Here is a 27,216-nt window from a genome sequence, read left to right on the forward strand (position 1 = left end):
CAACAAGTTATTACTTTACACTTGTTATTTCCCTATGAAATTTTTGTTATCAAAATGCAAATCAAATATTTTTTTTTTTTGTAATTTATTAATACAGTTTTTTAAAAAAGAATGGGTTCAATGTTTACCAATTTTTTCGGCCTCTGCACAATGTAAGTAGTGTGCCTAGTAAAGTGGTGATAGTAACCAGCGTTATAATTTAGTGAAGTCGTCGCCATTCCATGATTCTGAGCAGCTGAATTACAGGCGCCTGCCAAAGCGCCTAGCTGATAAAATTAGAATATTTAAGTATTTAAAATATTAATAAAAAAACTGTTTATCACGTTGTTTTCAACTTCTTAAGTTTAAACTTTAAGCTTAGCTTAAATAACCTAAAATAGTATCTGAGTCGAAATATTTTTTGTAAATTATTTAGCTACGGTTCATAAACAGCTAGACTTAAATTACTAAATTATTTTTCGATTAAATATGTTAAACACAAACATTAACCATTAAACATTTTAAACTGAAAAATAATTGAAGTTAATTAACTAACTAAAGTTAATTAAGTAATTTTTAGTGTTGCATAATAAAGGGTTTACATTTACTTCAATCAGTATTGTAATGTATACTAAGGTTATTTTAAGTTAACAAACAAATTAATTAAAGTTTTAAAATCCATAACAAAATTGAGGAAGTAATGTAGATACAACCAATCACACGGAATGATTTTTAGAACTTTTAATGACGTTGTATATCTAATTGGACAAAATATTTGATCAACTCAACATATTTCAAATATTTGAAAGTGCTAAACTAAATACCTAATTTCTGTAAAAGTTATTAAACCACTGTAACATACGTTAAAAATAATAGGTTAATTATTAACTGAGGAAAAATTTATTTTTAAAGTTTTTTTTTTTTTTTTTAATTTTTGCACGTATAACGCATACTCATAAACAATATTACTAAGTGTTTAAAGATATAAATAAGTAAACTTATAAAAATATTGGAATCAAATTTAATTGTAAATGCATAAAAAAGTGAACAGAGAATAGTTAGTTTCATTATTTAGTGTGAACAGTTTTTACGTAATTAAATTTAATGTAGTTATAGTTAACAGCTTGTGGAGATATACAGAGTCTAATTAGTTCCGAAACTTTATACTTGTTACTACTACATATTCTCATAAAAATCTAAAATTGAATATTTTATAGAAATGTTTCAAATAATATTTGTAAGTCTAAACAACTATACATCTTACTTTGTTGGTTAATTTTAATTTTAAATCACTAGTGCTTCTTAAGGCTAAATGAAGTAAATCTTAAAACTTTTGCACGTATTTGGGAGTTTAACTTCATCGTATTTAATTTCATAAGTTGTACAATTTTCTTAATAAATATTATTTTCAGGTATCGGAAAAAGTCAGTTTTATATAAGTTTTAGAAATTAGTTACTATAAAATACGTTTATTTATAAGATTAATTTTAAAAATGTACAACTTTGTTAACTATGTTGTCTACGACAAAGAATGTTATTCTTTAAACTCTACGATTAATAAAGAATCTTTCAAGGACGTTGAAATTGAAAAACGCCAAAAATGTATAGTTACTTAAAAATGTTTACTTAATACTATTTTATTAGTTTTAAAGACACAATTTTCTTTTTATATAAACACACCAGCTTTTTACATTCACAGTTTTGTTTTGAATCAAAAATTGCTATTTAAAAATAAAGTACTGTCAGACTTTTATCAATTAAATTTGAATACAAAAATGTCTAAATCCACATAAAAAAAGCTTTACCTCATAAATTCATAAAACAAAAAAAGTTATTAAAAAACAAAAGCGTCTAAAAACATCTACTTTAGAGTTCTATCTATAACAAATACTCGTAGTTAACATTAATATCGATGTCATCATTAATAACACAATTTGTCAAGAAATTTACAAAGTTTCTCTTTGTACATTGAAAGCAGTAATTTAAATTGTGCTAAACCAAATACTTTAACTTTTGATCAAAAATGTATACAAGTATGAAAAAAAAACATCTAATTTCTAATTATGTAGTTAAAACATACGCATATTTTTTGTAACTTTTAGAAAAGAAATGAATACGACATTAACCTCCGAATTAATGTTTTTTTTATTCACAAGGTGATGTATGAAAACCGAAATTAAATTAACAGTTGATGTTTATCAGTGTTTTAGTAAAATCGTCATCAGTTTAAGTTTCTTATCAGTATATTTATCTATAATTTTAAAATTTCTAACAGCTTTTATAATAAACAAATCTTAAGATTGCTGTTTTACGGGAAAACATTAATTGATAGAAAAATGTTTGTTAATTGTTTTGTTTATAGTTATGGTGCGATGTGCCGTTCGTTTAAAAATAAGTGTATTTCGTTTTGTTAGTATTTTGTTTACTGTACTTTACATAATCTTAAGTTTAAATATATATCTAAAATAACAAAAAACAGAAACAGGTCCAGCATTACCATCAAATCGTTCCAGCCAATCATATTATTTGTTTGATCATTTTGCCAATGAACATTTTTCTCTGTTTAATTGAGTAACGCTGTTCGCAGTTTCAAACCTCTTAATGGCTAGATTACAGGCGCCTGCCAAAGCGCCCAGCTGAGTAGGAGTAATAGCTAGCGTATTTAATGATTAAAATAAATATGAATTTTTATTTAATAAGCTTTTATAGCGTGACATTTTAATTTACAAGTAATAAGTAATATTTTTTGGTACAAAATAAAATACAAGTTTAATAGCTAAACAAAATAATACTAATTTTAATATCCTGAAATTCATACTTTTATTAAATACTAACCAAACTGAAGCTAATACTTGTAACGTATTTTTGGGTTTGATATTAAATTAAACTTGATTTGCTACTTACACAAACATAACTCAATCGAAAAGTTTTTTATAGTTTTAATGTATATTTAAAATACTCTGGTAAATATTGTAATGGTTATAAAAGATCCAATTTTTACTAAAACTATTTTCTAAATTTTTTTTAAGATAATTTTCTGATAACGAGGCCCTAAATCATATTGACTTATACCATCTATGAGTTTTTCGTGAAAAATGTAAATTTAATAGTAATTATATCTATTTTTGTTAATTTCTGTTGTAATTTTACGAACACAATAGAAAAAGTATTTGACTACGAAGTTATTTTTGTTTATAAAAAATTAGAAAAAAAACTAATTTTAATTGTACTGATTTTTTACTTTTGCTTTTTTATTTTCAGCAACTATTTGTTGTATTTTCATTTTACAATGTAATTTATTTTGCTTTCAAAATGAAGTTAATGGTTATAAATTAGCGGCTCAAACAACTAAGCACATAAAATTTATAAATTAATTAATGTAACAGAATTTGCCTTCACAGCTAGATTACAGCCTGCCAAAGCGCCAAGCTCTTGACAACAACACATGTGTGTATTTAAAATATCAGTAATAAAACTTTTGGATTATTTCGTTGTTCTTAGCTATTCTAGATAGAAAACTAGGTTATAAGTCTAGTTTTAATAAAGTAACAATGTTTCAATTTGCCGCAATAATCAATTTTTATCAAAAGTCTTTGTAAATAATTACTTAAACAAATTTATAAAAACGGATCGAACAATTACAATACTTATGTATATTTTAAAGTGTCAAAGAAATTTAATTTCTGTACATAATTTAAATTAATCTCAATATAAAAACTTAAATTTGAATATAAGTGTAATTATTAATTGATCTTAAATGTAACCTTATTAAATAATACTATCAGATATAATTCTTCTTTTTTGGAAAATTATTATTAGTTAATATTTTATATTTTAAGTTATAAAAAATAAAATATTAAAGAGAAAAAATGAGTGTTTATGTAATAATAAAGCATAAATAGTTACCTTAGTGAAAACACTCTATCTAAATTCTTAAAAAAGATGCCCGAGTTACTGAGATAACTGTGTTATATTTTTAGTTATAATAACGTTTTTTTTATAGTTTTTATATTATTTTTACACCGTATATAGTTAAACTTTAATTTTTACTAAAAGCTAAATTTCTTCTACACACTGATTAATATTTCATGACTAATTACAAGTTGTTATTAAACTAATCGAGCACTAAAGTTGTACATTTATTCGGTCTATATGATTTAATAAATTAAATTTTAGCTATAACCTATAACAAGGGTTGCCAAACACTCAGGGTACTAAGGGAAACAGTTCAGAAAACCTCTTGGAATTTACTTTGAATGTTTCAATAAATTGAATAGACTTAATATTATCAAGTCTGATTGTTTACAATGAAGTAAACTTGTATGACGTCATGTTATGACGAGGAGAATTTTTTTTTAAACAAAAATTCATGTTTAGTTGCTGAAATACTATTTTTACATTCTTTTCTATATCCAAGTTGCTGTGAACATGTTATAAGTTTTAGATTTATATTGGAGGTTCAAATTGAACAAAAATAGTTCTCAAGTTATTTGAAAATAAGTAGACAAATATACAACATTAATTAAACAATTTTTTTTTTGTAAAACTCAGTTTTACCCTTTAAGAGATCTTAAGTTACAATTTAAATCTGAAAAATAAAAGTTAAACAAAACATTGAAGATACTAAAAAGAAGAACAAAACAAATAAATTAGAATTTGTTGCTTATGACATTAAGAAAGTTTCGAGTCTTGAACATGAAAGTTGTATGTACTAGAATTATTTAATAAATTGAAAACTTTAACTTAGGTATTAAATATAAAACTACTAAATTTAAAAATACAATCAGCTTGAAAAGAATAAAACGACTTACATATTACCATGAACAAAGGGATTTGAATTAAATTTATAACATGAAAAACTACTTGTTAACTGGAATTGAATTGAACTAATTTAAAATTGCATTGAAAATTTTTGAATAACATTGCTTCTATTATTATGACGTAACTCATGTATACTTTGAACTAAGTTAATGTTATAATTAGTGATGATCCGGCCGGACCAGGATCCGGAAATGTTTTTCAAATTAGAATCCGGCCGGAACCGGATCCGGATTTTTTTTCAAATTTAGATCCGGCCGGAACCATACCCGGATTTATTTTTCAAATTAAAATCCGGCCAGATCCGGAACCGGATTCTTAATACTCTAATTTATTTGTAATGTAAGTAGTATAAAAACTACTATGTACAATAATGCAATTTTATATAACTAACTACTAACTAAGTATAATTGTGTGAAGTTTGTTATATATGTGTTATATCTTACTATACACTTTTGTTATGTTGAAAAACTATAGTTTAAAAAAAACCTAGACTAAAAAGTATTAATGTGCTGCTAAAATAATTAAATAATAAGAAAGTCTATGGTATGCTATTAAGGTCTAGATAAAATTAACAGTTAAAATTAGTAGCTGGTATTTTTGCTAATTTTCTGAACAATATTTACATTTAAATTTTATTAAAATTCAAAAAACAAAAGAAAAAGTTGAAATTGAAAGAACAGTAAAAAAAAACTTCAAATTGAAAGAACAATAAAACACACTAAAATATATTTTTTGCTAAACTAATAAACTTTCCATGATTTTTGGCAACTAGAATATCACCTAATTTTAGCTAATATCAGGGTTGCCAATCTTTGATTTAAAACAAAAACTGAGCTGAGTGATTATAAACTTTCCTGAGTCAGAATGAGGTTTTGAAAAACCAATAAATAATTACTTTAAGCTATTAATCAGTAGAACAGCTGGCCAAAAGGTTGAACATTTTAAGTAATTTTTACAATTAAGTCTATAGAGGGGTTAAACACTTTTTTTTACAAGTTGATCTTATTTAATAGAATACTATCTTAGCTACAATATGCTTTTTATAGCTTTTCAAAATTCAAAGTAGTTTTTGAGATATAAGCGGTCAAAGCCGGAGAGTTCCATAGGGACCTAATGGAAGGCGCAAGCTAAAAATGCGCAAGCTAAAAATATCCATTAAACTAAAAATATATTTCCTTCTAGGTTTTGAAGCTAGTAACCGCAAATTTTCGAAGAAATATTCCTTACATATTTTAAAAGATTTTGAGTGTTGGAATTTCAAATAACTTAAATTTACAAATTTAAGGTCTAAACTATTGAGCTCACCGGCTTTGACTCCTTGTATCTCGAAAACTACTTTGAATTTTGTTAAGCTGTAAAAAGTATCTGGTAGCTAAGATTAAAATCTATCAAAAAAGATCAACTTGTAAAAATCAAGGTGGACCCCCTTATAGCCTTACCAATCTAAAATCAATTAAAATCAAGTTCTTGAACAAAATTAACTAGAAAATCACAAAATATTGAAAACTGAACCATCTCAAACTCATTCAAAATCTAAAAGAAAACTAGCCTGAGTTTTTTTAAAAATCTTAAAAGTAGCTTGAGTTTTTATAAAAAAGTAAACTAGCCTGAGGCAACCTTAGATTTTCAAACTAGCAGGGTTGCCACTGTTTAAGTCAAAAAACGAGCTAGTGTGAGTTCAAACTAGCTTGAGTCTAAAATTACTTTAATCTAATAATCAGTAGAACAGCTAGCCATAGGGTTGACAATTTTTTAGTAAAGTTTTTAATTTTACAACATGGTTAAGAGTTGCATTTCTGAAATGTTTGTTTCATAGTTAATGTAAAGAAATGTAAATAAGTCACGTGTACAAAATGAGCCCATCACGGTAGGTGTTTAATTTTCCAATGTATTTTCTGACGATAATGACTCTTTTTAATTTACACAGGGTTTGTTTTAAAAGATACTTTTCTGTATGCTTTTATTTACCAACAAGATCCGAATAGGCCGGACCCGGACTTTTTTTTTTTCAAATTAGAATCTGGCCGGACCCGGATACGGACTTTTTTTCAAATTAGAATCCGGCCGGAACCGGATCCGGATTTTTTTTTCAAATCAAGATCCGGCCTATATGCGATATTACTTGATACAAGTAAAACATTTGACAGTGTTGATAGAAGGATTTTGCTAAACTAATCAGAATTTTATAGTGTTAGCGGGAAAAATGCAATTGTTAATTAAATATTACTTGAATTTAAGGGAACAGTATGTTAATTTTAGTGGGTATGATACAACACCTAAAAAAATTGACGTAGGAATACCACAAAGTTCAGTCCTAGGACCCCTTTTATTTCTTATACACATTAATGACCTACAAATCAATACTAGCTTAAACGTATTAATTTTTGCAGATGATACATTTTGAAGTGTATAAAACATTTAATAGAACCTCCAAGCAGTTGGATTACAGGCACCTGCCAAGGCGCCCAGCGGATTAGAATAGCACTTGTGAGTATTTAAAATATCAATATAAAAACTGTTCCTAACTATTTTCAAGTTTTAAAATAAAGTTAAAAACTTACTTTTTTTACGTAAAAATATATTCAAATCGCTCCAACGAAATAAATTTTAGTAAATTACTCAGCTTTAATTATTTAATAATCAAATTTAAATTAATAAACTACTTCCTGATGAAAATAGTTAGAAAAATTATTCCTTAAAATTAAAAAAAAATAATAACAAACATTAGGCTTTCGGTACTGATTTTGTTTTAACTAACAGGAGTAAAACAGGTGGTATTATATAATGGTTAATAAAACGTTCAAAATTTGTTAAAACTATTTAAGTGTTGTAATGTTTTGAGTCACTTGTTGACATAATATTATCTTAGTTACACAGAACTACTTAACTTTGTAAAAATATATTCGTAAAAAAAAAAACTGAAAAACTTAACTTAAATATTTATCAATTTTTATCATTACATTTAGATCGTAATGTTTAAAACTTATTTTTCAATTATTAAAAAAATAAAATAACAGTAATTTTAATAAGCATTTTACAAATTAAATATTCTAAAACTTATTTCTATTATACATACACTATTTAAATAACCTGATATAACTATCTCATTTATCAATCGTTTTAAGCAGTAAATCTTGGTCTAGGGTAAATTTACTCATTGGGTAAATTCTCTTGCAATAGAAGGTAAATTTTCTACCAACAATACATAATTAAATAATAATGATATTTTAAAGATAACCTAAAATTTTTTAAGGTATTTTGAAGTAAATTCTTGTTTTAATTTTTAATTATACAGAATTTATTTGATACTTTCGTTTAAAAGCATTCGTTTCTTTGATTTTCAATAAACGAATCCTACATTGTATAATAGCGGTAAACTCGGTAAATAATTTTATAAAAGGGTAAAATTTGAAAAAAAAAGGTCAAGAGTCACTGTTTAAAACTTAAAAATAAATAGAAATTTAAAAATAAGTTTTCAGCATTTATCCTTTTTGCTGTTAGCGTTTTCATATGCTGCCAAAGCGCCTAGCCGATATAATTAGAATATATAACTATTTAAAATATCAATAATAAAGTTTTAAATTTTTCACGTTGTTAATAGTTGACTTAAACTTTTAAATAAAAGTATAAATTTATTTTAATGACGTAACAACATTTTAATTTAAGACATTACTATAAAACGCATCGTACTTTGTTAAAACATTATTTATCATTTTATAAGCAATGAGTAATTCAAAAAAAGCTTAAATCCAACTACATGAAACTAAATAAAAACTATAGTCAAAAAACTTTATTCTTTATATGAGTTAAATAGATCAAAAGTTTAACATTTTAAATGTTTAGTTATATGTATTAGATCGTTTTGTTTAAGTTACTGAATTACGTTGAATGAATAAATGCAATATAAGATATTTATGAACAAAACAAAATTATGAAAGTATATTTAACTTATTTAACTATGACCTTACAATAACTAGAACACTTGTCAAATTTATATTTAAGGCATATTCATAAATTAAAGAATAGTTTTTTAAAACATAAGTGAAAGTAGCGAATTAATTTTACGTTAAAACTTATATCAAATTAAAAAGAGATTTATAAATTAACAAGATTATTTTATAGCTGCATAATAATACAGCTGTGATTAAGATGCAAATCAGCTTAGATCCAACAACCACAATTTTCTATTAACTTAACTTTAAAAGTTGTTGTAATTTCTTAACTTTTTTGCGATTTTATTTTTGTTACGTCATTAGGCAGCAACAAACGTTTGAACTTTGTATAAATATCAAACTTGCGAGTAAAATTTGTAGCTCAAACTACAATCGCATTAAAAATTAGCACTTTAATGATGCTAATGTAACGATGTTTAAATAAAAAACTGCTAAACCAAAGAAAATTGTAGTTTTTTCAAGAGGAAAAACTGATTCTTCTTCTATTTAAAATTATACTTGTACAAAAAAAAAAAGTAAAGAATGCAACAGATTTATACCTTACGCATTTTATTTTCCTAGGAATAGTTTCGTTAAATATTTGTAAATAAAACAGTTTTTGTTAAATATTTTTTGTAGATAATGATAAATAAAGGTTACGACAATTACCTGATGTTTATGAATTTGAATGCTACATGTATTAATTTCTAGACTAAATATTTCGAACGAATATAGTTTTCAGCGTTTTAACTTAGTAAAAAGTTTACCATTCCATGCCTCCAAGCATCTATATTACAGAAGCCTGCCAAAGCGCCCAGCTAATAAACTTAAGTGTTATAAACATTGATTGACACGTTGCAAATAGTCAATTTAAGTTTTCTAATTAATTTTTAAATAAAAAGTTCGACAAACTTAAATAACTAATTTCTTTTAACAAAATTAGTTAAAACACTTAACAGGTATAAGTTTGAAAACTTGTCATTAAAATGTTTAAAAACTTTAATAAACATTCAACCATTAGTAACTAAAGTGTACTTAATAATAGAAACATTTTACAATGATTTAAATAAACATTTTGCAAATTAATTTTTCTAATATCTGGTTTCTATATACATGTACTAGTTAAATAACTTGAATTAACTTTCTTTATTTGAAGTTTTATTTAATAGTTGATTAAACTTAAAAATAAATAGATTTTAAAAAGAATGTTTTCAGAATTTACCCTTTTTTTCTCTCAGCTATTTTTTATGCCAAATAAAATATCTAGTTTAAAGAGTTTTATTTTCAATTTGAAATGAGTTTTTATTCCCAATTTCAAGCTACTGCAATGTAGATAACAAGCGCCCAGTTGATTTTCTTTTTGATAAGTAAATATATTTTAATCACTTAAATGATCTAGATGATAGATTCTTAAAAATGAATAACTTATATTATCCGCTATGATTAAACTCTTGTAATTGTTGTGATATATTTTGTAAAGAAACATTTTTATTACATTAATTAAGTGTTTAGGTAAAACAACTCTGTTATTAAATTAAAGATAAAGTGAACAAATATGTTTTACATAGTTTTAAGAATTCAACTAAACTGTCCGGTCAACAATAAGTTGCTTATCTAAAGTAATCTGCCAAGCAAAAATTTATATAATTAAAACAAGCCATGATCATACATAGAGTCGACTAAAAATAATTCAAAGCAAAATAATATGAGCACAAAGCTTTCTCTAAAGCTTGTTTAAATAAATAATAAACTGTACACAATTAGTAAACCACTTATGGACCCAGAAATAATCTTTAATTTCAAATAAACGGTATTATTGACTATCTTAAAAACAATGCCAACCATACTAGTATGTGTACCATATAGGACATAAAAATACTACCTATTGCGCAATTAGATTAAATAAAATCGATAAACAATATAAACAAACTAATTAATACCCATGTCACTTAAACTACTTTTTATAACATTTTACAAACATGTTTATTGTTCTAAACAAGTGTTTTACCCAGCTTTAGTATTGAAATATTTTATTTCTACTTTTGTTAAATCTTATTTGGTAATTTTTTTTAACTTTCGCAATATTATTAGTAATAGTTTTTTACTATCTTTTATTTTTTATTCTTCGTTTTCTACTGGGTTTTTTTAAATTTTAAAGTTTATTTACAATAATACTTATTTTAATAAAAGTCTTTTTTTTACAGTTAATTAAACCGACAAATTTTTAATATAAGCTTTTCTTCAATTAGAGCAATTTTGTGAAACATATTAATGTTTTTTTAAACTTAACCATAGTAACTTAATTTATAAACATCTTATAAAACATTTTGATTTATTTCTTTGTTTTTTTTTTAAATCTTTATTTAAATTTTCACATTTTCACGAAGTTTAAAATCTGTTTAAAAAAATCAAAATTAGTAGATACTTAAAAAATAACTTTTACTTCTTTCACAATGTTTACAGTATGGATCAGGGTTTAATAACTTCTTGTCTTTTGATGGTTGTTAGTTATTATATAACTTTTAATGATATTTTCTATTTAGTTTAAGTGACTGCAAATGTCATCGAAAAGGCAGACAACAATTCTTATTATATATTTGTTTTGTATGTTTTATAAAATGACCTAAATTCTACATTTTGAATAACGTTCATCTAAAAACATTAATCAAGTAGATATTGATACGTACTATAGTTAGTTGTTAAGATTTTATTTAGTAATTTTTCTCAGCACCGTTGTACCTTCGAATGAGTATGAAAACATAATAAAAAAATTTTAACAACTTATAATAAAAAATCATTTACGTTGTTTAATGAACGACAAAAATACGCAGATTTGGTCAAAGGATCTGGTGTACAAAAAACCTTTCGGTTATCGAGTCATACACCAGAACAGTTTAACGTTATGTCTAGGATAGTTGTTTATATTATCAGGGAATAATACTAATAAATTATACTAGTCAAGAATGTTTAAATTATATTACTTTTTCATACATACCACTATAAGTTTATGAACATGGCATTTCTAAAAAGTTTTTTTTTTTTTAACCTATAACTTAAAGTAACAAATAACTAACTCTATTTGTTGTTTATCTTGAACAACTTTTATTTAACTATTAATTGTTCGTTGTAAACTGTTTTTGAACTTACTCAAGTATACATGAAAAAAACATGTTCATACTTAAGTTTCCTTGTAAACGTAAACGAATTAAAACATTTATACTTAATCAATCAACTTTATTGAATAATTGCAACTAAATTTTTTTTTGTTCAATATTTTTGTAAATAACTACTTTAAAATTGTTTAATAAATAGGTCCGACGTTTACGTACACCTTTTCTACATTATACCTATTGAATTAATTTTAATTTGAACGGTGATAATTTTTAACGTTTTAATTTAGTAAAGTCGTCACTATTTAAGGCCTCTAAGCAGCTAAATTACAGGCGCCTGCCAAAGCGCCCAGCTGTATAAATTAGATAATATAAATATTTAAAATCTAAATAATAATTCTCTTGGTTTTTCACGTTGTTGAATATTAATAATGTTTTTTGTCTAATTTATTAACAAAAAAATGTTTTAATATCATAACAGTGTTTCTTAATTTCGACAATAAACTAATTTTAGTAGTTAACTCAACGAAATTTTATAAGCCTTTTGACACACTTAAATAAGTAAGTTTTTTTGTGACAAAATTACTTAAAACACTTAACAAATGTAAGTTTTTAATGTTGTCTCTAATGTCTTAAAAAGAAACAATAAACGTTTAACTTTATTTACTAAAAAAATAATTAAATTTTAATTACTAACCAAAGTTATGTTAGATGTTTTAATTAGTTCAAAATAAAAAGTTAAAAAGTACTTTAATTATTTAAGTGTTGTAAATTTTTGAATCATTCGTTGACATAACAGTATCTATATTGTTTATTAAACGATAAAAAAGCGCTAAAAAGTTTGGTCAAAGTAAATAGTATCTTAGTACTAATAAACTTTGTAAAACTATAAAATTAAAAAAAAATTAAAATTTAAGAAATTAAATTTAGGATTTTTTTAATATTTTATAAAAATCGTAGTACTCAAAGTTATTTTTCTCTGTTGAAAAAACTACAGTTATTTTAACTAGTATTTTACAAATAAATTTTTTTCTAACATATATTTCCTATAAACATATACTTATCAAATAACTTGATATTATTTTGTTAACTTGAAGTCATATTTGTCTAAACTAAAAAACTAAATAGAAATTTAAAGAGAAGGTTTAAGCATTCACCCTTATTTACTGTTAGCTTTTTTATATGGCAAATAAACTATCTAGTTTCTTGAATTTTAAAAGTTGTTCACCATTTCAAGCTTCTTACAATGTATATAACAAGCGCCCATTTATTTAATTTCAGATGTAAATGTTTTTAATTATTCAAAAGACTTAATCAGATTTAAAAAATGTTATAATTTATATTACCAGCTATGATAAAACTTTTGTAATTGTTGTGATGTATTTGAAAAGAAACATATTTTAGTAATGTAACTGTGTAACTAAATCTAAGATGAACTTTATGAGTACATTTTAAAGTGTTCTAAGAATTAAAATTGCTTGGTCAGTAATAAGTGTTGCTTATCTAAAGTAATCTGCTGAGCAATTTTTTTTTTAACACAATTATTATGTGGCCACTTATGGAGCATACAAATAAATACTGTTTAGTTTCTAACTAAACGGAGTTTTTTAAGAGTAAGTTAAAATAACGTTAACAATGCTATTATGTGTACCATATGAAACCTATAAATACCCAATATTGCACTATCACAAAAGATAATTCATAAACAAAAGAAAAAAAAAAACTTAATGATGCCAACGATACTTAAACGAATCTTATAGAACAGACTTTTACAGAACAAACTTGTAAATACTGGTTGCTAAATTGGTGTTTGCATGATTAATTCGAGCAATTTTGTAGTCTATGTTGTAATTTAGAAAAAATAAAAGACTAGAATTCTTCTACAGGTACAAATAGTTTTACTAAGTAAAACTATAAAAAAATCAGAAATAACTTAAGTTAAATACTAAAAAAGCTTTTATAACTGTAGTTATTAATATAAGCCGCAGATTAATGCAGTTGTAAATGTTTTCTACAAAAAGTATGAATCGTTAGTACACACAAAATAATTTCGAATGATCTAAATATTTATAAGTTAATAATTGAAATTATTTTGCAACTTCGTCATTGCGGCATCACTAAGCAGCTGAAAGAACAAAATTAGAATTTTTCAATAGCGACGTTTTGTGCTTTTAAGAAAAACTTTGCAACTAAAACTTGTAGTTTGTTGGTTTCAAATTAAAAACTTAAATTTACAACTGTAGTAATTAGTTAACTCATGATTGACTCAAGATATGTGACGTCACCAATATTTTTAAATTGCATTACGCTTGGATTCGATTGACTTTTTTTGGTTGACTGGACAACCAAGTTTTTTTGTTAAATTTAAGAGAGTTGATTTTACTACTAACTTTTTTTCCCTTTTTAAGTATATAATGTGAAAGTAGTTTTGATGTTTGAAATTTTTTTAACCGCAAAACCTTGCAGATGTCATCAACTTCAATCAAGTATGACTTAGTCTCAGGTCAGACTAAAAGCTAGTTTTACAGCTCAAACTTGTAGATACTGATTCAAAAGTTTGAAAGAAAAAAGTTTTAATCGTAGTTACCAATATTAGCCACATAGTTATTCAGCTTTAAAAATTTGAGCACCAACTTAATCACTCATATGTTAATACGTACTTAATTGTTTATTAAGTTAATAACTACAGTTATTTTCCGTCTTTTTTATAAAAAAAAAGAGTAAAAATAATAATTTTAGCCACACAAAAATGCAGCTGTTAAAGTTAATCAAAACCGTACTATAAAAAGTATCCCTACTAAAAAAACTTATACAGCTTTTTATATAGTTGTAATTTTCAAATTGTTTTGCGATTTTATGATTGTGACGTCACTACGAAGCAAAGATTTTCAAATTTTAAAAATGCAATGTATTGTGTTTGAGAGGAAAAATTTTGCAACTAATGCTTGTTGCCTTAAAAATTTGTTATCGCAAACTTGATTTATAATTTACTTATATTAGTTAGTTTTCGCCAGTTAATATATTATGAACTTTAAGCAACATATATATTTAAGCCGTACAAATGTACAGCTGTAAAAGTTAAGCTAAATTGAACGTACAAAACTTAACCAACAATTATAACTTTGTTAACTATTAATATAATTGTAACTTTCAAATTATTTTGCTATTTTACTATTGTTACGTCACTAAGTAGCTTAAACAAAACTCGTTTTTTTAAATGCGACGTTTTGTGTTCGCGAAAAAAAACTTTTAACTAAAATTTTAGATTGTTGCTTTAAATTTGTTCTCAAACTAACTTATGACTAAATAATTGACAAGTTAAAAATATGTTTTGAAATTTTGAAAAATATAATTTGTAAAAGTGAAAATTGTTATTTTTTGAAGAGTTTTTATTTATATAAAAAATAAAATGTTAAAATACTAATACATTTTAATAACATCAAGTAAACAAAATATTAAAAAAACAATTTTACTATAAGTTAAATAAACATATTTATTAAAGTTTTAAGAAAGTTATCAAATAAGTTTGACTAAATAATTTAAAAGTATACCGAAACTGTTTTAATTTACGAGATCTACTATAAAACAAAACGACAAAATTTAGTTTTGAAAATTTAGCATACGTTTTTAAAAACTAATAATGACTAAATAAAATATAAAACTATATACTTACAAAAATAGTTATAGTTTAAAATTTAGCTTGATTTTAATTATATTGAAATAAAAAAAATAGTAACTTTTATGGCACGAATATAAAAAAGAAGTCTTTAGTTTGTTTGTGACAAATACATTTAAATTTTTTATACTTTATTTTCAACTTTGTTGTAACGTCATATATACAAAAATAAATGTTTTTTACAAACTTTTATACTAAACAATAACTTGAATAAAATTGTGAAAAAGAAAGGCTCCAACATTTACATCACCAATCATTACATTATGAACGGTGATAGTTATCAACATTTTAATTCAGTAAAATCGTCACCATTTAAAACTAGTATCTAGATTACAGGCGCCTGTCTCATGTTTGCTATCTTTAAGAAAAACTCTAATTAAACACATTCATATTTCATATTCTAATAATATTTTAATAAATACCGTACTATAAGTTCAATAATAATAACAAATTTTACAGTATCCTTCTTTAATACACTGACTTAACTTAATACATAGTGTAAAAAAAAAAATGGTTAATGTACAATTTATAATTATTATATGTTGCAGTGAGCTTGTTTCACTCTGATATTTTGTTAACAAACATTTAAGTTTATATTTTGAAAAGCTAAAAGTGTAATATAATTTTTAAAACTGAAAGTTTTATTTATGTCTATTTTTACTAAAAATACATTATTTAAACCTTTTAGATATTTTCGCTTGTAAAGCAGAAACAAGTTGTCAACTTAAAATTGTATTATTTATTTAAGTTTAATTGATTTAAGCAGAAAATGTTGTTTAATGTTATTGTACAATTTCTAAAAAACTTTTAGTTTTAGCTTTAGTTTTAGAGTAGAATCCCTCGGTTGGCGACATGAAGCATGGTGATAGCGTCACAATAACAATTTTTTTAAAATTTAAATTATTTAAAGTTAAAAAAACAAACAATGAGTTGCAAACTTAAGCTCTATCAAATAAATAAAAACAGATAAAGCAAATATTGTCAGTATTGTCTAATAATTTCATATGGTTATATTTTAGCTTTTAGATGGAAATTCAGAAAAATCAACATAAATATTTTTATTTCCAAAAACAACTACATTTTTTTCTGTAAATGTATTATATTTTTTTGAATTTAAGTTAGTGTTGAATAGTGATTTAAATAAATTATAAGTCTTATAGTATTAAAAATTGTTTAATTCTAAAAGTCCTAGATACGTCATTTAATCTAACAGACAATTTGCTTTTCAAAATATTATATGTTAACACTTGTAATTGGACAAATTAATTGGAAATGGGATATATATTGTAAATCACTTATAAACTAACAAACAAAAAAATCACAGTACTCAATATTGTAGTTTTAACAAAAATACTACTTTGTTGACTCAAGATATATGACGTCATCAATATATTTTAATTGCATTCCGCTATGAATCGCATAGCAATGTTTATTTTCCTTTACTTTGTCTGGCTACACTACTTTTTGTAAAAACGATCATTTTTTTCTGACTAAGAGTGTTTTATCAAGTGTAAAATTTCAAAACAATTTTTGAAATTAGTGCTAACCTTTTTTATCCGCATAACTTCGCAGCTGTAGATGTTGTGAGACATATAACCATTATTATTTTGTATTCAAACTATTACAAAACTGGTTAATAAATAAACTAACTTTCAAACTATAAAAATTGATTTGATAAAATATAAAATATATCTATGATAATGTGTAATATTCCATAATAAATCTGATTGCGTAACGTAATTCAATAAAACACACAAATAATATATAAAAAGTTTTATATAAACGATACATTTTTACAAATATGACTTTTGAATTTTTGTGATTTTTGAATTAACCCACAATGTAGCTATTTTAAAACTATAAATAACTTTTTTTTGGAAAAATTCAACGTCTAATTATATTCATTTACTTATTTTATTCACATAAAAGCTAAATAAAAAAGTTAGAACTTAATAGTTTTACATTTTTTTAATAATGGAGTTGTTTTTAGTGACACTGTTTTTGTCAATATAATATTTTAAACTATTTATAACTAAAAATAAAATCATTCTGTTTATTTTAATGATAAAGATTTAACATCACTTAATTGCAAACTTTGTTAACATATAATTTAGTTTCAATTAAAATTTTAAGTTAGAAACTTTTAGTTTTGAAGTTAACAATATTTTAATATTTTCATAACATTATCTAGTAAGAATAAAAAGCAAATTTAAAGCTCACTAAATTGTTTAAATTTAGCTTGTATGTTTCGTTAAAAACTAAGTTTAAACTATTATTTTGTAAATAATAAAAAATTTTGCGAAATTGATACTCTAACTATATATTTTTTACTTTTATTACAAAGTACGTTTGAAAAACGTAAGTTTTTAAGATGCAAAAACCTAAACAGTAAAATTGTATACTAATTTTGATAGTTCACTTTTTATGTTGCTCTAAAAAAACTGTTTACACAGCACTTTACTTAAAGCAAAATGCAATTTTTTTTAATAATAAGTCTACTTTTGTAGTTTTTGTGTACAATTAATACCCAATGTTCAAAATAATGTTGATAAAACATAGTTTTGAGAAAGTTGTATACACATTTTTCAAAAAGAATTGTAGAACTAGTATATTAGCAACTTAAGAGTATACTTTTGTTTTTTAATATTATTTATTACTGAAAAACTATAACAAGTAAACACAAGCAATAAAATCTTTACTTATTAAGTTTTTTTTAATAACTTTATTTTTTTTTTGTATACATTTTTCCAGTAGTTTTTAACATAAATACTTTTAATTAAGTTGCAATAAATTAAAGAAGTTGCAGCAAAACATGTTCAACTCAATTTTCAGATTTATGAGAATTTTGTTTTTAAACAGTAAAAACTAGATTATCAAGCTAGTTAAACTTTTATTTAGTTTCATGTAACTGTTTTTCGTAATTATAAAGTTAGTGCTAAAATTTAAAATGATAAAAACACATATAAAAGTTTGTTTTAGTTTATTTATACTAAGATTTTACAGATAGCAGTACTTCTGCCTAAAAGTATATAATAATTTTTTATAATTTTCAAATAGATTTTAATGACTAAGCAGTGGTTTGCAAACTAAATTTCAAAAAACAGTTTTTTAACTAATTAAAAGTACTTTATTAATATTTTTATGATAAAAATTATTTTGTTGTTTTGTGACACATAACGTGAAGAGCATTTTAAAAACGTATATTGCTGCTGCATGTTATTATCCTTTTTATTTACTTCATATATTAATAAATATATATAGTATGTAGTTTGTACAGTAGGAAAGAGTTTTCTGAGATTAGTTTAAGTGTAATTTTAAAACTACAAAGTAAATCTATAAAGTATCATTAAAATCGAAACTAGCTTCTTAGAAGTAAACACTACACATTGAATGTAACTATTTTATCGTTGTTAAGCTTTAAATAAGAGAAAAATTCACAAAATATTTATAAGTATATTACGATTTACTTTGTAGCATATAAATTATTGTATCTTTAACACTTTTTTTTTACAAAATTAACTAACAACGTTTTATGCATGTTTTTTAAGTATTATAAGTATAAGATTGCAAATATATGTAAGTGTTATTTTTAAATTTGCAGTTACTAGGTACAAATAAATATTACAAGTTCTCCAGATACAATTTTTTTTCAATAAGATAACTGTGTTATTGTAACAGTTAATTTTGTAATCTTTAAAAAATAGTTGAGCGTTTTTAGACTAGTGAAAGTTTAGAGATAGTTATTATTCAACCACCTCTTCAGTGGTCTACAAACTAAGAAAGAAATAACATCACTTATATATAAAATTAGTACTAAATTTATAGTTTTAACTAGATAATTAGTTTGCTGCTTTTGATATGTGACGTCATAAAAGTTTCAAAATATTTTTTTGTTACTACGTTCAAGAATTTATAATTAGAAATCTAACTTTTGTTAATGCTTAATATTTAACATGATACTATTTTATTTTTAGAAAACACTTAAAAAAAATGAAATAAAAAAATTTTTTAAGAAACTAAACAAAATAAGTTTAAATTTTTACTATTTTTTTTACTATTTTTACTATCTTTTACTACTTAAACAATTAAAATACTATTTTTGACTCTGTTGTATATAAACAACGAATCAATAATGGGTTGAACGATACAAATTAAACACTAATATTTAAAACTGTTTGGGGTTTTTATAGTAGTGTTTTCAACCAAGTGGTTGAATATCAAACAAAAAAAACTTTTCAATAAAGAAATACACTATTTGTTTATTAGTAATCAATGGATATTTAATAATAAAAATTAATTAAAAAGAGTCTTTCATAAATAAATATTATTACTAAAAACGAATAAAGTCTGATTGGTTAAATCTTATCATAAATTTTCGTATTCAAAGTACGAACAATAACGTTTATTTTGTATCTAATTGTTTTTCTTAGAAATTTTATATTGTTTCTATATTACACTAGCCACGTTATAAGTGGATTCAAATAATCCCGGATGCAGAGTTGAGACTTGTGCATGTACTATTTATTATAAACAAAAAGTGCAATAAAAAGTTTGTTTGTTTTAAAAAATAACGTAACTAGAAAATTTTTATTCAAGTAGAGCAGTATTTTTTTATAAATTTTTATTAAATTGTATTATTATTATATTTGAAAGTTAAGATTAAAGTTTTTCAAAAGCGTTGAAAATTATTATAGTTGAGAAAAGAAATACAGTTATTTTATTAAAGTTAAGCTTCTTTTACAAATTAAAAAAAAAAAATTAAATAGTTTTAAAATAGTTTTGTTAAAAAAGAATAACAGTGATATACTAACATCTTTCTTAAAAGCTAAAATAAGCAGTTTTTCCGGTGAAATACTTTAATTAATTTAACATAAAAGTTGTTAACTTTAATATATTTTTAGTCAGCTTAATTTTATAGTTTATAATATCCTAGTTTAAATAAATATTATTGAGCGTAAAAAGTTTTGAACTGATATAAAAATTATTATATTTTGCATCAACACGTAAAACATTAATTAAATCTAGAAACACAACAGTATAAAAAATTTTTGATTTCAAATAACTCTTGTGGTAACGATGGTTGAGAAGCAAAGTTTTGGTTGCACCTTTGACAGTACTCTCGAATTGATTCAATGATCTGTGTAATCCAAGAACAAAAAAACAATATTTTTTGATGCATTGATGTTTCACCTTGATGCGCTGAATTTAACTTATTATGACGACATGGTCGTAAACATAAAGGCACGACTACTGTGTCCTTGTAAAGTATAACTTATCGCTTACGTACAAAGCACCATAGTATCTAAATACGCTAACAAACTATCGTCATGTTTTAAAACTCGATCTTTTTCGTTACACCATAAAATTATTGAAAGGTAGCATGATTTAGAATTTATACTGATTAATATTTTCTTATGTAGATATTAATAGTAAATTGATTTTCATAAACAAATTATGTTTTAAAGGCATAAATGAATACATTTTAATTACTCATTTGGTAGTTTACAAAATGCTTTTTTTTCCTAAGTTAAAGTATTCACTTTATCTATATTTAAAAAAATGTTTCTTTGTCATTTTCAGGTACATGATGTAAGAAATGTTATCAGTCGTTTTATTTTATATGCAAATGCCTAAATGTGTAGTTTACTATTTTGGTTTTTATAAATTATTATTCAAAATAAATGAACCTTTACTTAGTCGAAAATAATTTCAAGTTTTATTTTGAAGTTTAAACAAATTTTGGAAAGTTTTTATATGGTCATGTGTTTCAGCACAATATTATGCCCAAACTAAGCTATGTTTTTGAATTTTATTGAGTTTTTCCTAAATAATCCTTATAGATAATTATGTCACCATGTTACCTGTGGTTTCGAAATTTCTGAGAATTTTATTTGACAAACTTTTAATACTAGTATTGTTCAAGAAATGGTTTAAAAAAACAATTGTTCGTGTGTTTTAAAATGTTGCGTCACTATAAGCTGTAGAAATGGTTTTTCAATAATTCTTCAATACAATTAAAGTTTTTATTGTATACTTTTTTACTAACCAAATACTAAGCAATAAAAAATTCTGACCACTTGATGTGAACTTAACTATTGCTTTTTGCATTATAATATTAATAATAACATTTTAGATGTCTAAGATTTATGCATATACATGTTTAATTTATGATAAAGATAATTTTATGACAAGATTTATGCACAAGATGAAAAAAAAACAAGGATAATTTATGCTTCAATTAAATTTTGTTTAATTTTAACCGCCTTAATAAATGTTCTGGTTTTAGATAAGAATAATATTTGCTTTTTCAGACTAAAAAAAGATTAGGAAAACTAAACAGTATATAATAAATATAATATATAACAATTTTTTTTAAATATTGGATAGACTATCTAAAAATGTTTGTCACTGAGGTTACTTTATTGTTAATATATTTATACTCTACGAATTTATTAAAATGATAGTAATTATTATTTCTAGAGTGTGTGTTGTTATAGAAAGCACAAGTTTTTACGTTAATTACATTAAAAATTAACATTTTTTGTGAATGAAAGAAAAAAAGTACAATTTTCCATAATAAAACAAATTCAAACTAAAAATTGTTTTGATATAAAACAATAAATATTAAAGTATACAATTTAGTATTTTAAAGTTGATATGATTTTAAATATTATAAAGTTTTGAAGGACGTCATAGTATAAAGCTCACAAGCATCTCATTTTAAAACATATTTTCAAATAATCATCTATTTATCTTGTTCACTGTACTATTTTGAGTCACAGCTGTTGTACAATTATAATCAAATAAATATTTATAAATAAGGAGTATAAAAGTAAATTCTAGGAATTAAAATATGACCATTCGGAATTAATTTCACTTAAAAGAATTTTCTCATTGCTATAGTTAATTGTACAACCACAATATAGAGTGTCAGGTGTTAAAACTTAAACTAAAATTGTTTTTAAACTAAAAAATAAGGTATACATTAGAAAAGTATTAGTTTCTGTTACTATTGATTGTTTATAATCTAATGCAACTCCATTTAGTTTTATTAAGTTTTGTAACTATTTACACAATAAATCCATTACATTTTAAGTTTCAGATTTTGAAAGTTTTATTTTACAAATAAAATTTGTAGCTCAAACTTAGCTGCATTAAAATTTAGCGCTTTTATAGTGCTAGAAACGATGTTTAATTAATGAACTAAATTAATAATTATAAATAACAAATACACGAACTAAACAAGTTTCAATGCAGCTAATAGTGCAGAAAGCTAGGATAGAAGTTTTTAAATATGAAACTTTAATACTGAATAAAACTGCATTTTATTTAATAGCGAAAATAATGTATTAATTTATTTAAAGAAAGCACTGTATGTAGAAAAATTTAACAAACAAAATCATTAAAAGCTCAATGAAGCTCAGATCTATAAGGCAAAAGCCACACTCAAGCGTTTCTCTTTAAAAAAAGAATGCATTAGCTTTTACTTTAAACTTATTATTTTCATTGGAATATTTTTATTGAATAGCTGCAAATAATACAATTTAATTAATTTTTTGTAAATACAACTCTAAAAAATATAAAAACAATGGTTTCTAAGTTTACCTAAGTTTGTCTTAACTTTTATGTACAGAAACATAATCTCTGAACATGATTTTCATTATGCACGTAGACAATTAACAGCGTTTTAATTCAGTAAAGTCGTCACCATTCCAAGCATCTAAGCAGCTAGATTACAGGCGCCTGCCAAAGCGCCCAGCTTATAAAATTAAAATATATAACTATTTAAAAGATCATTAGAAAAACTGTTGGTTTATTGTGTAATAGCTGAATTTAGTTTTTAAATTAAAAATATAGTAAATATACAAATAAAATAAATATAAACAGTTTTGATAGCTTAAATATTTAATCAAATCGCTGCAGTTAAATATAAATTTTAGTAAAATACTAACTCAAGATTTTTTAATAATTTGTCAAATCTAAATTACTAAACATTTCCGATAAAACAAGTGAATACACTAAACAAATATAAGTTTAAAATTTTGCAATAGTTTTGTTAAATACAAGTGTTAAGCATTAAACTTTTGGTACTGAATGTTTGAAAAACAACTCAAATAAGTTAAAGGGTTTTAGATATCATTTTTTAAACGTTCAAAATTACTTTAAATTGTAAAGTTTTGTATTTTATTGAGTTATTCGTTTACATGGCAGTATCTTAGTTACATAGTACATTTAACTTTGTAAAATTGTACCGTAGTAAAAAAAAACCGGAAGACTGAGCCTAAGTTTAAGTAATAATTATTATTACATTTAGATCGTAATATTAAAAGTCTGTGTTTGTTTTTTTCTTTAATTAAAAAAAGATTACAGTTATTTTAATTAGCATTCTATCAGTCTATTATTCTAACATCTGTTTCCTATAAAATGTATTAATCAAATAACTTAAATTACTTTTTTAAATTGAAGTCTTATATACTTATTATATAAATTGAGAAATTAAATAGAAATTTGAAATGAAAGTTTCAACATTTACCCTTTTTGTTGTTATTGTTTTCATATGCCAAATAAACTTACTAGTTTCTGAAATTTTGAAATTTCTGTTCACCATTTCAAGCTTTTTACTAAGTAGATTGCAGGTTCTCTCTTGTTTCATAAATAAATGTTTTTTAATTAGATTAATAAATTTTAAATTTTTCGCTAACTGCTATGTTTAAACTCTTGTGATTGTTGTAATATATTTTGAAAATATATATTTTTCTGACATAAGTTAAGTGTTTAGGTAAAACTAATGTGTAATTAAATATAAGATTTGTTTTATGAGTATTTTTTATATTGTTCTACTGCTTGTCAACAATAAGTGATGTTTATCTAAAAAAATCTGCCAATTAATACTTTAGACATCCTAAAGGACATATATACCTTACATAGGATAAACCAAAATAAGTTCATATCAAGATACTATCAGCACAAAGCTTTCCCTAAAGCTGGTTATGATTAAAAAAACTGTACACAACTGGTAATTAACTTATGGAGTCCAACAACAACGATATTTAAATTTTAATTAAACGTAGTATTATCAAGCATGTGGAAAATAATGTCAATCATATTACATTGCAACATAAAAGACATTATATTCAACAATCAGATAAAATAAAAACCATAAACAAAATAATTAAACTTATTACTTGTTGCCAACGTTACTTTAATGACTATTTATAGAATAACATTTTACAAAGGTTTACTGATCTAATTACATGCATTACCCATGTATTAAAATGTTTAATTTCTATACACTTTTTTAGTTAAATTCTATTAGGTATTTCTCTCTACTTTTTAGATATATTTATGATAGTTTTTAATTCATTTTTTAGCTTTTAATTTTTTCTTCACGTTAAAACTTATTCAATTAACATCGTATGTTACAATTAAACAAACCCCTAAGCTTTTAGAAATGAGCTTTTTTTAGTTAAAGCCATTTTCTAAAGATATAGGAATAACGTCCTAAATTCAACTATAACTACTTATTTTATAAATATTTTGTAACCAGTTTTTTTTTGTTTTTTTAAAGTTCCAATGTTAAATGTTAAACCACTAAACGTAACAATGTTTCTAACTAAACGAAGTATTATTGAGTATGTGAAAAATAACGCCAACCATATTAGTATATGTATCATATGCTACTTAAAAAGACTCAATGTTGCATCATATATATTATAATTAAGAAGCAGAATAATTGAACTAATTACTTTTTACCAACGTTACTAAAACGACTGTTTTACAAATATGCTCTGAATAACTTAAAACTGCTCTGAATAAATTTTGCCATTTTTTGTCCGATTTTATAAAGTTAAATTTTCTTAAACTTTTGTAATTTTGATAAAGATTGATTTTACTGCATTTTTTGGTTTTAAAATTTCTTCACAATAGTATTAATCTAACTAAAGTCTTACAGTATAATATATCCCCAAGTTTTTATAAATCAAACTTAAGTTAAATCATTTTTTCTACAAAATAGTAATTACAGTCTCAACTTTACCATAATAACTTAAATTATAATCATTGTAAAACAAACTGTAATTTATTCATATGTTTTTCTAAAATATAGTTCTGAGATTTTCATATATATTTTTCACTGTACAAAAACCAAACTGAGATTTATTTAGTATTTTGAAGTTTTACAAAATGCTTTTACTACATAGTTTTTGTTTTATATTATTAAAATTAAGTTATATACTTAAATGAGTTATATACAACAGCTTCATACTTTACGCTTTTTATTTTCTTTGCAAATAAAATATTTTTAACTCACCTTTTTAGTGAAATATTACTTAAATAAAATATAGAACAAAGGCTCCAACTTTTGCCTGTACATTTGCTAGCAATTTATTTTGTTAGGCACGATGACAATAATCAACGTTACAATTTAATAAGGTTGTCTTTTTTTCAGGCCTCTAGGCAGCTAGATTACAGGCGCATGCCAAAGCGCCCAGCGTATAAAATCAAAACGTATGAGTACTTAAACTTTTGGTTTGTCACGTTGTTGATAAATATTTTTAAATTATTAAATTAATTTATAAATCAAAAAAAGTTTTATTGAACCAATAATGTTTTTAAGCCTATGCAATAAACTCATATTTTACTAATTATTTAGTTACGATTTTTTTTAATTCGACAAACTTAATTACTAAACTATTTTCTGATAGTATAAATGAAAACACTTCTCATTATAATTTAAATACAAATAACAGTCATAAAACTTTTAATAATCATTTAAAACATAAGTTGCAAAAAATTAACAAAAGTAAATAAAGTGGACTTTGAAATTGTTTACTAAAATGTTTAAAGTTTCTAAAAATAGTTAAGTGTTGTATTTTGTTGAGTTCTATGTTTACATATCAGTATCTTTGTTATAGTTTTATATTTAACTTAATTAACTATATCATATATTTAATAAAGAAACTAAACTACTGAACTTAAGTTTAAGCATTAACTTTACTTTTAGATCGTAGAGTTGAAAACTAATTTTTCTTTATTTATAAAACTCAAATTGCAGTTATTTTAATTAGCACTTTTTAGTTTAATTGTTCTAACATTTACTATACATATAAATAAATATCAAAAAAACTTGAGATAACTTTCTTAATTTGAAGTCTCGTTTATTAATCGTTTGAAACATAAAAATTAAATAGTAAATTTAAAGAGAAGATTGCAGCATCTACCCTCTTTTGCTATTATCTTTTACATATGGCAAATAAACATCTAGTTTCTGAAATTTTACAAATTCTGTTCACCGTTTCAAGCTTCTTACAATGTAGATGACAGGCTTCCAGTTGTTTCGATTCATAAGTAAATGTTTTATAATCATATTTATAAAACTTAGAATTTATGTTAACAGATATGTTAAAACTCTTATGAATGTGTAATGTATTTTGAAAATAACCATTTTTATGGTTTAAGTCAAATGTTTAGGTAAAAAATATTCTTAATTTAATCTAAGATATGTTTTATAAGTAAAGTTTATTGAACGACAAAAAAGCGATCAAAATACTTGGTCTGGGTTACGAAAAAATCTTTTAGTCATCGAGTCTCACACCTCGGATGCCTTTTAACGTCTTGTTCAGGACAATAAATTAAGACAACTGTGTTTATTAGTTCTAACATATATTTTATGAGTATATTTTTTTTTGTTCTAATAGTT

The sequence above is a fragment of the Thalia democratica genome, chromosome 3, assembly GCF_965202585.1.
Source record: "Thalia democratica chromosome 3, ktThaDemo2.hap1.1, whole genome shotgun sequence".
In the NCBI taxonomy this organism is placed as follows: domain Eukaryota; kingdom Metazoa; phylum Chordata; class Thaliacea; order Salpida; family Salpidae; genus Thalia; species Thalia democratica.